The sequence below is a fragment of the Lissotriton vulgaris genome, chromosome 5, assembly GCF_964263255.1.
Source record: "Lissotriton vulgaris chromosome 5, aLisVul1.2, whole genome shotgun sequence".
NCBI lineage: Eukaryota > Metazoa > Chordata > Amphibia > Caudata > Salamandridae > Lissotriton > Lissotriton vulgaris.
Window position 1 is genome coordinate 1,894,339,028 of NC_141693.1, and position 13,298 is coordinate 1,894,352,325.

Below are 13,298 nucleotides of genomic sequence, written 5' to 3' on the forward strand. Positions count from 1 at the left end.
TCTGACAGCAGGTGCTGAGTGTCTTTAAAAGGCACACAGCACGGCTCTCAGGAAAGTGGCGCCAATATGATGAGCTCCGTCACCAGCCGGGACAGTCTTTAGGTGGGAGGGGGGGGGGGGAGGTGTTAGAACCATACAGAGAAACGCTAATTGATCCAATTGTAAATTAACCATTGACTGGGTAGCTGAGACTCGAGTTTTTTTGGAGCCGTTTCCTCACAAGGATAGTTACTCAGAGACGAGTGCAAATCTTTGGGGTAAAAAACTAAGGACCGGAAGGTAGTGAAGTAAGGGGAGAGGGTGAGGATAGATTGCGAAGCCTAAGGGGGAACTTAAAATTGTAGGTTCGCCATCGTGGTCTGTGGTAATTGTGATCACACGTAGCGCGCATATTCGGAAAACCATATTTTATGAGGATAACTGTGATGTATTGTTTTTCTCACAGAGATCCTTTTGTTTGCTTGTGGAACTTATGCAGCACGGTGCTGAATTCCTTTAGTATCCAGGAGTTTTCAAGCAACAATAAAAAATGTCAAGTTAACTGCTGAATAATGCTCCTTCTGTTGCAAGATCAGCACTTTGTTCATGATAAAAAAGGGCAGAGGATTCCTGCTGCAAAGGACGTAAATCAAGTTACAAAGGCACTGAGATAGTGTCCTCCAATTTCCGGTACTTTGCTGCAGTTTCGAAATATTCTTAAAGTTTCTAATTGCTCTAATGGGGGTAATTTATGATATTCAGCTATTTACCTAGACTTCATTGCTTTATTTTGTTCAGGAGAAAGTGTCACTCAAAGTCGTTGAGTGTCACTCATATTTACACTGAATTTATGAAAATGTCACACACAAGCAATCTGAAACCTTGGCAGCTATTTATCCAGCAACCGAACTTCAGAACTGCTGGGGATATTTTAAGGACCCTTTTAGAACATTGGGTTTCAGAAAAGACGATAGTTTATTAAATGATTTTTCTTGCCTTTGTCCACTCACAAAGTGTATCTTAAATTCCCACACTTAATTTGCTGCATTACTTTCTGGTAAAGCGCTCTAGGAGCAAAGCAGGACTTCCTGCATGGGTCATATTTGTATTATAAATATATTTTCAATGTTAAAAAGGTTGATAGAAATCACTGTTTTTTAAAATAGACAAGTCTGGAGGCAGTGGTGCCCCTGCAGGGGTGCATACATGGGTGCTAGAAAACCCCAGGGGGAAATAAGCCCCCTTCTAACGAGGTGCAGATTGGAGCTGTGCTTCCGTAGAATCGCAGACACTTGCCTCTTACACAGTGGAATACTTGCAAAATCAGTTTACATTGATTTAATGCTGAAAAGTAATAATTCCGAGAAAAATAAAGTGCCGCAATAATGCCGCTAAATTTCCATTTTTGTGCCGCTAAATTTGCAAATCTATGCCGCAATATCCTGGGGGGTCTGATTAGTGTAGAATTAGTATACTGAAACATGCAAGTACATTTTGAGTGGTGGATAGGTTAGTCAGTTATTTGAATTTGGAATGATAGCAGAAGGATAGAGGACAAGGTTTGTATTTATTTATCGCTTGTTGATGCACGCTATTCAGGAAGCCTATAAAGGATTAGTGGTGAATTAATATGGTGAAATATGAGGTAATTTCAGTGGTGGATATTAGTCTGTTACTTGGAGTGAGAAGGATAGCGGAGGGATAAAAGATTTGCATTCATATAGCACTTGTTACCCCTGATGGGTGTTGAAGCGCTTTTCTGGCGAGTAGCACGCCACTCCGGAACCCATAAAGGATTAGTGTTGAAAATTAGTATAGTATAAATATGAAGTAATTTAAGTAGTAGCTATGTTATTCAGTTATTTGGGCAGTATATTAGTATAGTTGAATATGGAATATGAAATTTGAGAAGTGAACATGTTAGTCTGTTAATTTTGATTGAAAAGGATGGTGGAGGGATAAAAGAGTGAAGGATTTTTTATTTTATAGGTCTTTGCAGTAGGAAGAGGCTTTTGAAGGAGTAAAAAGGAGTTTTGGAGGGAAGGAGTCAGAGGGGAGAGTTTAGAAAGGTTTGTTTTAGGGGATCGGTGTAGTAAAAAGAGATGTCAGATGATGCAAGGAGGGGTAGCACAGGAGAGAGTCTAGAAAGAGTTATTTTGGCGATCATAGTAGTGGTATGGGGTTTGGGATAAATGAGAGAGTGGATGTAGAGGATATATTGATAGATGTATAGGATGAGCGATAGGGTAGTGCATTAGAAGGAGTAGTAGAAAGAAATTTTAGATGAGTCAGAAGGTTGGGCTAGAAGATATATTGAGTGAGGTATAGGCTGAGAAATAGGCTAGTGCATTGGAAATGCTAAATTAGAAGAAAGTGATAAATATATAGATACATAAGTACATTGAAAGTATATAGATACATAAAGGAAGTAAGTGTATTTAGATTAAATATATTGATAGAGGCACAGGATGAGAAATAGGTAGTGCATTGGATATGCTTTTTCAGGAGAAAAGTAACAGACACACAGATCCAAGCACATGGAAGGTACATAGATGCACAATGGAAGTATGTACATGTAGACCAAAGAGGACTTTTATTTATTGATGCATATGATTATTATTATTATTTTTTTCTCTTAACAACATGATAATTTTACATGTTTTATAAAGTAATACACAAAGATAGGTACATATCTATAGTGAAAACAAATGCTTATATACAGAGGGATATGCTGTAAATGTCTGTTTCCGTATGGTGCTTATGTGGGGAAGAGCCAGATCTTGAGTCGTTTTCTGAAGATAAGGTGGTTGTCGGTGGATCTTATGTTGGGGGGTAAAGAGTTCCATAGTTTGGCTGCTTGAACAGAGAAGGATGTGCCACCCATTGTTTTTTTCTGTATGGTGGGATTTTGAGGTGAGATGCTCCTTAAGAGCGGAGGTTCCTTTGTTGAATGTGTTTTTATTCCTGATGAAGAGTGGTCCTATTCCATGTATTGCTTTGTGGGTAATACAAAGCAGCTTGAACGTGGATTTTCTGGCAACCGGTAACCAATGCAGGGCTTTCAAGGCAGGGAAGATGTAGTCTCATGGTTTGATATGCAAGAGTAGTGTGGCAGACGAGTTCTGAATCTGTTGTAGTCTTTTCATGGTCGTTAAAGGTGATCCGTGGTAGAGGCTATTGGCATAATCGAGTTTGGATAGAACAAGGGAGATGGTAGCTTGGACCTTGTGTGGAAATCCCAAATGAGGGAAGAATTGTCGCAGCGTTTTTATAGTAGCAAAGCTTGATCTTGCTAGTTTATCCACTTGGACATTCATCAACAGCTTGGAGTCCATGGTCATTCTGAGGTTTCTTACTTCCTTCGATACTTTAGGCCAGGGTTCTCCAAACCGGTCCTGGAGGGCCGGATCCATGCCAGATTTTGTGCATATCCCCATTTAAATAAATGTAGTTATTTTAAAAATCTGGCATGGATCCGGCCCTCCAGGACCGGTTTGGAGAACCCTGCTTTAGGCAGTGATCCCAGTTCATCAGGCCATGCGGCAAGCGGGTTGTAATTTTTCCAATCGCCACACGTGAGTATTTCAGTTTTTGAAGCATTCAATTTGAGATGGCTCCAAGTCAGTTTGTTTGCAACGCTGTGGACCTTCGCGTAGCCCTGCTACGCCCAGGGTTACACATGAGAAACCACCCCACCTAAACTCTATCTTGCATTCATCATACAGCATACCAATAAAAAGATCTACGCCAAAGTGATCCTTCGGGGGGACACGTGAGCATTGCAGCGCCAGCCCAGCAAGGAGCAGTAGCCCTATAATGAAGCATGACACTCTTTTGGGATGTGCGAGGGCAATATCAAAACAGTCCTGCTGACTGCCCTCTGCACATTTCCAAAACCTGATCAACCTCTATTTACACCTCTTCTCTTTAAGAACAGTGGCACAATTTGTTGTTTGTGTCATACTTTTATATAGTCTGAACATTTTCTGGGTTGGTTTCTTTGACCCCAAAATATGTTCCTGAGCTTACTCTACCTTTAAAAGCTCGCCTCAAACATCAAGCCTCACAGCAGCCACATCATATAGGTAGTTGTGGACAGAATCTCTGGATTCCTCCATATGGGAAGATGTGTACCCAGGAATAATATTGCACCAACTCACCCAGCACATACTTACGGTTTGCTATCTATGTGTGAATACTATTTCTCTCCGCTCCCTCCCAAGCTTTGAGGCCAGCGTCCTGCCAGGCCTCTCACTGTCACTGTACTCTGTGGTCAGTGTATATTTACCCACAACATTTTACCTCTCTGTCAGCCGTGTTGCTGTAGCTTTGTAAAAGCTAGTGTTATTTCTTCAGGTACAACTGTTGGGAGTATTTGTGTAACCGAGTTCACTAATATTACAATCTCTGTTTTTAGGTGTGCGAGTGGACTTCGAATACCTGTTGATATGCCTCCATGTTTGGCTATTGTTACCCCCTGCGTGTAGACCCTAAAGGAAATCTATGGTATGACGTAACTAGTAACAGTAACCACGTTTAACTGAAAGTATTCCAATACAGCCACCCACAATTCTTCCTTAAACACTGGGTCCAACTAGGATCCCGCTGGGAACCTCCAGCCTGTTCAGTGTAGTCTAGAGCTGGGAAATGTAAGTGTAGGTTTGACTGGAGAGTGGTCAGATAGTGTGCTGGGAAGAGGTTCTGCCTCAGCCATCCAAGATGTAATTTCCTAAGAGGTTAGCCAATAGTTTATTTGTGATGACAAGTCATGTGGAACGCACTAAAATGTAAATTCTTCTGCCCATATCAGCCCACTTGCATGTTATCTGAACGTCGTATGCCTCAGCAGTTAGTGTGGGATCAATCACTAGGTTAAGGCGCCCACCACACACGAAAAAATGTGTTCTGCCAATATTTGGAGCAAGATGAGCATGTCTGCAAGATAAGCAGGGATGTTGGTTGGAATGGATATGTAAATGATGAGGCTGGTTTTGGAGATGGTGAGGCCGACATGGAGAGCAAATTAATTTCCATCAGGATGAGGGTGATGTGATTATACTTCTTACGGTCCTGGATCAGATGTGGTGTGGCATGCAGGATGCCCCTAAAGGGTACCAGTGTGGAATCTGTGAGGCCATGAAGTAGGCATTATCAACATCCAGAAGCTAAAGTAGAAAGGCTTGAACAGCAGTTCTGAATTTGCTTTCTGGAAGAAAAGGTTTTTTTAACTCAAGGAAATTTTATTGATTTTACTTACAACACAAAATACATAAAAGAACGGGTGAAGTATTGTGTGTACATCACGTCATTCATGTAACCAATACTAGAAGACAACAAGTGGTTGAACGGACAGAATATTACAATCGGTTAAATGCAAATGAAGACAAGAAATAGATTCAGCGACCAGGCACGCCGAAGGCCTTAATTACCGAGAACTTTGATGAGATAGCATGTACACTTGATGAACTTGGTAGGATCGTGTCTGGTCTATATGCCGAGTTGTACTTTCCTCTGTAATGTTTTGCTGGGGTACAAGCTGAATGTGACCGGACTTCATGCACAGCCTATTATCCATGAATTAGCTGATAGACCAAATTCTTGCAAGGTTCAAATTATGAACAGTACAAGGCCCGCAGAATAAGGTTGGAAAAAAGAGAAGGAAAGCGGAGAGTGCAGAGGTACAGAAGGAGGAGAAATAGAGAGGAGCGAGGGTTGAGCTCAGTGCCAAAGAACTAGAGGTAGTGTATTAAAGTCAAATCAAAAAAGGAGGGAAGCCTTCAATTAGTTCCCGCGGGAGGTCTCCAAGGGCAGTGGGGGGTGTAAGGTGATATGGAGCGTGATCATTTTGGTCTAGCAGCTCAAGGGGGTTTAAAAACCTTAGTGTTAGCGTAAAGCGCCTTCCATAGTTTCCTGTGTATGGGCTTCCAGGGGGAGGTATTTAAGACAATATTATCTGCTCCTCTTAAAAAAACTTAACCATTTTTGCCATTTCTTGAATGTGATTTTCCCAAAGCTCTTCCAATTACAAAGGACTATTTTACACGCAAGTGTCAACATTAAGTCAAGCAGAAAGCGTTCATCCTCCCCTGTCAAGTCAGGGTCCAAAAAGCCAGCCAAAATAGAAGATAGTTTCTTAACAGAGCGGATGTTAAAAGTCAGTGAAATGTATTTGAACATTTGATCTCAAAACTTTTCTAGCATTGGGCATAACAGAAGCATGTGAGATAAATCACCTGTGTGGGCATTGCAATTCCAGCAGAGTGGGATTGGATTAGATTTAATCTAAATAGACGTTCAGGGGTCCAGTATGACCTGTTTATGATCATACTTTTTGTTTGTAAGAGAGTAGAGGAGATTTTGTGTTTGAAGAGCATTGTGTGTATTTGCTTCCAGTCCAGTATAATTGTTTTGCTGTTAGGTTCTGCTTCCCAATTTGCCACATTATTCAAGTGTTGTTTGCATGGCTCTCGGATCAGAAGTTTGTAAATCCTTGAGACTGTGTGACTTGCTCCTAGTAATTGGGTGAGTTTTCAGGGGAGTTAAAATTAGAGGCAAGTTTCGTGATCTGGACTTTAAATTTCAGGACGTCATAAAAATCTAACTCTGGAAGAAAAGGTTTGACCTTCTTTAGAAGAGGGAGCAGGTACAGGCAAGGTTTGTTTTTTTGGCACTATGCGCCTTGAGGGAAGGGTTGGTGTTCAGCGCGAATCCAAGTGATTTGACATTCAATGAGAGTTGGGGAATGAAGCTGGCAATGTTCAACTCTTTAAGCCTGGTTCGTACTGATCTTGTTTGAGGTTTATAGCAAATGACAGGAATTCCGTCTTGGTTGGATTGAGCTTTACGTTGGTTCTGGACATCCAGGTCTGGATGATGTTCAGTCTTTGAGACATTGGATGTCTAAAGCAAAGGAGAGTTTCACATAGAGTTGTGCATCATAAGCATAGTCATTAATCTTATCTGTTAGAAGAGCACTGAGAGGCTGCATCTATAGGTTGAAGATGACAAGGCAGTTTGGAGCCCTGGGGGACTACACATGTGAAAGGGATCTTTTGTGTCCTGGAAGTGCCCATGTGGACAAACTGGTGTTGGTTGAAAAAGAGCCAGAGAGAATCATTGCATTCACGTCTTGAGTGTGCTTATAAGGACGGAATGGTCAACTTTAACAGCTAAGAGGACCAGCAATGTCAGGAGGCAGGGATCATCTTCGGCTGTGATCGTTTGATCTCCCTCTCTGGCACGGCTCGGTGAAGACCAGCGTGCGAGCCGGGGCCTGGCGAGGACCAGTGTGTGAGCCAGGGCCTGATATGAATCAAAATATGAGCCAGGTCCTTCTGAGGGTTAGGACGTGAGCTGGGGCCTGGTAAGGACAAGGGCGTAAGCCGGGGCATGGTGAGGACCAGGGAGTAAACTGAAGGCTTGTGGGGGTGAGGCGGTGCCTGGTGGAGACCAGGGCATGGTGGGGAACAGGATACTGAGCCGGGGCCTAGTGGGGACCAGGATACTGAGCACACTCTCGCTCCCTTCGAAAGACCAGACTAAACAAATAGTTGGTCCTCTCTTGCAGCCCCAGGCAAGGGCCAGTACAGTACAGAAATCTAGAGACTGGGTCCGTAAGTTTGCACCCCCTGCTTTTCATTGCATTTCTCCCTGAAACAGACAAAACTGTGAGAAATCTCCTCGAGAGATTCCCATTATCTCACAATATTTGTCGCATTATTTGGTCTATCCATTTCGGTCATGATGACCCGGGTAAGTATCAAAATGTGTGTAGCGAACCCCGGAATATTCATGCATGTACTTTCATTTAACAGGTGAGGGCATTTTGGGAGTTATAGTCCTCGATACTTCACTGAAAACAGTGATTTGTAAGAAGAAACTCAGAGACTGGAGACAATTGTACCTTTGTCACGAACCATCTGGAACCCTATGGTAAATCCTCTCACCCCATCAAGTCAAGAGAAGGTCCCCTCCCCCACCACGACAGTATATGCACGCCCCCCACCCCATAAAGGTCTTCCCCTGTCCTTCTCATTGGCCAGGTTCACACCCTTCATCTGAACGCTAGGAAAGGACCTATAACAGTCTCACACACCCCTAGAACAGAGGCGGAGCTAGCATCGGTGCAACTGGTGAAGTGGCTCCGGGGGCTCTGAAGGAGTCCTTTGTACCCATATAATTGATAAACTTTACCATCCCACCAGCAGCAAAAGTGGCCACATGACTGGTTTCCTATCAGTACCGCCGGCCTCACCTTTTCTGAACCCCTCTGGACTAGAGTGGGAGGGGGCAACCCCCCCACACCTCTCAGGCTAAGACAGGCCTCACTTCCTCTGCGACCCAGACAGGCCTCGCCTCACCCCTCAGGACTAGAGTTGGGGGCACATCACACTTCCCTCCAGCCCAGAACAGGCTGCATCTCCTATCGCCCCCCCTCCCCCTGCTCCCCTCTTCTGCACCCCAAGCCCCGGACAGGTCTTACATTCCCCTCACGACTAAGGTTGGGGGCACACCACACGCCCCCTCAGCCCAAGACAGGCTGCACCTCCTATGCCCCCCCCCCCCCGACAGGCCTCACCTGTTCTGCACCCCAGCCCCCGGACAGGTCTCACCTTCCCCACACTCCTCCGGACTAGAGTTGGGGGTACACCACACGCCCCCTCAGCCCAGGACAAGCCTCATCTCCTCTGCACCCCCACCAATCCGTCTTTCTTTACTCCTCTGCACCCATCCTGAGCAAGCATCTCTGGGGGTGCCGACGGGTCTTCTGACAGGAGATGTCAGGGTAGGATTCTGATTGAAGTGATAAAACCCTGTGGAATGGGCAGAGGAGCCGAGAGTTCTTTACACCCATACAGCGCCTCTAACTCCTTTTTCTCAGCTAACGATCTTGCCCAACACAGCTCGGAAATTACACACGCCAAGGGCTCAATTCTGGACCTTGTTATATCCAAATCGGACCTGATAACCACTGCTCCACCCATCCGTGTTGACTGGTCTGACCATTTCCTCATTCCCTTCTGTTTTCACCTCTCACACATTTTAACTCTCGGCCAACATAGAAGAGCCCCTACGTGGTTCCACAACACAAAAAAAATTGATCTTGGGACTCTATGTGATTCTGCTATGCGTTCACTTCCTAGTCTTGACCCCAAAACGGATGTCAACGATCTCATCCCACATTGCCTCTCAATCCTTGCAGTCGAAATCGACAAGGTTGCTCCACTCCAAAGCAAGTCAAGTCAAAGGATTTGTATAGCGCGCTACATACCCGGAGGGTCTCAAGGCGCTTGAAGAAGGGGGGGGATTACTTGTCAAATATCCAAGTTTTAAGTTGCTTTCTGAAAGCAAGGTGGTTCTGAGTGAGACGAAGGTGAGTGGGGAGTGAGTTCCAGGTTTTAGCTGCGAGGTAGGAGAAGGATCTACCTCCCATGGTGGTTTTATTGATACGAGGTACGGTAGCAAGGGCTTGGTTGGAAGATCGTAACTGGCGAGAGGGGGTGTAGAAGGAAAGTCGTGTGTTGAGGCATTCGGGTCCAAGATCGTAAAAGCAAAAGGTAAAGACCCACCCCATCAGCTCCTTGGTTCAATAAAGCTCTCTATGACGAATGGAAAAATCTTAGAATCTTGGAGGAGAACTGGAGACAATCTCCATCCACCTCCAACCTCTCCCCTTTACGTTCAGCAAGATCCAAATACCACAAGCACATCTTCCAGGAAAAAACATCACATTTCAGATCCCTCCTCGATTCAGCTAAAAACAGACCCAAAAAACTTTTCGACCTCATCAAAAACCCAAATTGTTCTCCCAAAACCATCAAGCCTGAGGATGCTTCTAAGAAAGCAACTGAGTTCGCTTTATTCTTCGATCAAAAGGTAAAATCTCTGGTGGAACAGGTCTCCCCCCACTCTCATTGAGGAGCGAAAATCCTTAGTCACTTGGCAGAACTTTGCCGCCATCTCTGAGGATGATCTCCTCAAATGCATCTGCGAAACCAAACCCTCCAACCATTCTTCTGACCCCATACCCAGTGGCATCGCCATTGATTTCTATACTAACACTCTCTCTTACTGGACCAGGCTAGTCAATCTCTTCCTCAGTCAAGGATCCCCTCCCAGCTGTCCTCAAAACAGGACAGGTTACCCCCCTTCTAAAAAAAACCTCTGCAGATGCAAATGACCTCAATAACTTCCTCCCCATCACCAATCTCCCTTTTCTTACAAAGATCACAGAAAAATGTGTTGCAAAACAACTTTCCCAACACATTATGGACAATAATCTCCTTGACATGTTCCAGTCGGGCTTTATTCAAAATTGCAGCACTGAAACAACCCTGCTGCGAGTGATCGATGATGTGCTGCATATTCTTGATTCAGGGGAATCGTGCCTCCTGATTCTTCTTGACCTCTCTGCAGCTTTTGACACTGTCAATCACAACACCCTCCTTAACATTCTTCAACGGAGAATGGGCGTCGAAGGCACAGTACTCAAATGGTTTGCTTCTTTCCTCTCTGACAGATCCCAAATGATCAAGATTGCAAACAGTCTCTCGTCTCCACTGGTGGTTGGTCAAGGCGTCCCTAAAGGTTCTATCCTTGCTCCCACTCTGTTTAATCTCTATCTGGAACCATTAGGGAACCTCCTAAGCAAATCTGGAATCCCCTACCATCTCTATGCGGATGACACTCAAATCTACCTCAAGGTGTCTTCCCCTCATGATCTCTCACTACTCAACTCTACTCTCAACTCTATTCACAACTGGATGTTAGTTCACCAACTCATTCTCAATCCCTCCAAAATGGAATTCCTCCTCTTATCTAGCTGTCTCTCCCCGCCTCCTGTTCAATCCTGGATGGATCAGTTGAATTTACTCAACAGTAAACCCATCATTGTGGACTGCGCTAAATCCTTAGGTGTCATACTTGACAAAGCGCCTTCTGGAGATGCGTCGGTTCTAATGACCTAAAAACCTTGGTCCAATCTCTAGTTCTCTCTAGGCTAGATTATTGTAATTCTCTTCTGACTGGCCAGCCCAAATCTCACCTCTCCCCCCTAAAATCTGTCCTCCACTCAGCACGCTTCATTTCAGGGTCCAAACGAGGTGACCACATCACTCCTATCCTGTCTTCACTCCGATGGCTTCCCATCGAGGCTAGAGCTATCTACAAAACAGCGCGCATCACCCACAAAGCATTCCACTCTTCCTCCCCTCGCTATCTGGCGAATAAACTGAAATTGTCTGGAGTCTCAAGACCTTCTCGGAATTCGGAAAAGTTCCTTCTTGAGCCCTCCTCCTTCAAATGGAAAAAATTGATGGCACAATCGTTCTCAGGCAATGCGGTGAGAATCTGGAACTCGCTTCCTCCTTCGCTCCGTGCCATCACCTCTATCCAGATCTTCAAAGCGGACCTCAAATCTCTTCTTTTCCAAAGACACTTTCAGAACTAACTCCCTCCTTCTCAGACCCCACCAGGAAGTTCTTTAGTCATTGTAAATTTGTCATATATATTTATATTTTGTTTGTACATTCTGTGCTTGCTGCGTTTGATATTGGTGTTCCTTTTAACTGCGTTGTTTTGTTTCTATGGCCTGCTATTTTTCGCCAGAATGCTCTTTAGTCATTGTAAATTTGTCATATACATTCATATTTTTGCCCGTGCTTGCTGTGCTTGAGATTGTGTTCCTTTTGCCTACGTCGTTTTGATTCAATGGCCTGCTACTTTTGTTTTGTTCCATTCCTGGCTGTAACAGTTCTCTCATGTAACGTAACTGGTTTTATTGTACATGCTCTGACACCTTCGGGTAAAGTCCGCGCTTTATAAAAATGCATTAAATAAAATAAACTGAGCCTTGGTGCGCTATGCACAGGCCCCGATGGGAGACACTGCTCTCCGAGACCTGCCCAGAGGCTCCGGATGCGGGGACGGAGGGATCAGACCGGACGCGCATTCATACCACACATCACTGGACAAGTCGCGCCTCCTCTGTCCCCCCAACTGACCGCACCTCATCTGCACCCTCCTGGACCAGCCAAGTCTCACCTACTCTGCACCCTCAGCACAGGACAAGCCTTATATCCTCTGTACTTCCCGCCCCACCAGCAGGTCTTACCTCCTCTGCACCCCCACTGGACGACAGGCCTCTCTGGGGTTGCGCAAGTGTCTTCAGACAAGAGATCTCGGAGTAGGATTCTGATGATAATGATTAAAAGGCCGATGCTGTGGAATGGGCAGAGGAGCCGAGAGTTCGTTACAACTAAACAGCGCCTCTGTTTCCGCTCGAAGCCTCAGTGCGCTATGCGCAGGCCCCGAAGAGAGACACTGCTCCTCTGGACCTGCCCTGAGGCGCCGGATGCAGGACCGTAGATCGGAACGGGTTAGCGTTTATACCGCACACCAGTTTATTAGGCGCTAAACTCACCGGGGATACCTATTAAACCTATTAATCAGAAAGAATGAAGGAAATCACAGAAATGTCCTGATCCATTATGTATATTTCAGTTCCTGTACCTGGTTCGTTTGCAGCAGCCCTTCAATGGGGCAAAGTGTGCTCTGGCCCCGGGCCCCGGCCATTCAGGGGTCCCTGATAGAGCCCATACATGCCAATAGACCCGATTCAGACGAGACACTAAAAGTCAATGGGGAATTTTCATTCTCCTGATTTTTCATTTTAAATCTCCCACGTCCCTGTCCTAAAAGGTTGGCATGTATAGGAGGAGCCAGTTCTGTTCTGCAGAGTGTTGCCATGATCACCTTGAATATTTCTTAAACAGATTGTTTTTAAAACGTTTTCCTTTATTTATTTTTATTGTGGAGGTTGTCGGAGAGTCTATTACAGACATTTTGCAGAGCAATTTTGTGTTTTTTTCAAGTAAAATACCTAAAAAAAAATCTTTTAGTTCAAAACAGGGCCTGACATATGAGAAATGAGAGGGTGTGACTGAGATTATTTTTAGGGATATTAGTGATCTGCCGCTGTTGCAATATTGAAAATACACGCTTTAAGTTCTGGACCAGTGTCCTATATGCACTGTCAGTGACCTGGCCACAGAGGGCATGAGAGAGTTTGAAACTGGATCAGCTGGGGGCACCCTGAATACGTTTGGCCCAGGCCCCCCACCCCAACCCCCTCCCCCCCCCCCCCAAATCCTTAAGATGCTCCTACCTCAACTATTCGTCTACAAAAGAAGTGACCTTTACCCAGGGAGTGGCCTCTCTGAGAGGAAGCAGACATCCCTCCCCCCCAGAGGTATTTCTGACTTCTGCGGTGATGATCGCGTCTTGTTATCAGGGTCCAGCTGACATTGTACCCCCACTGT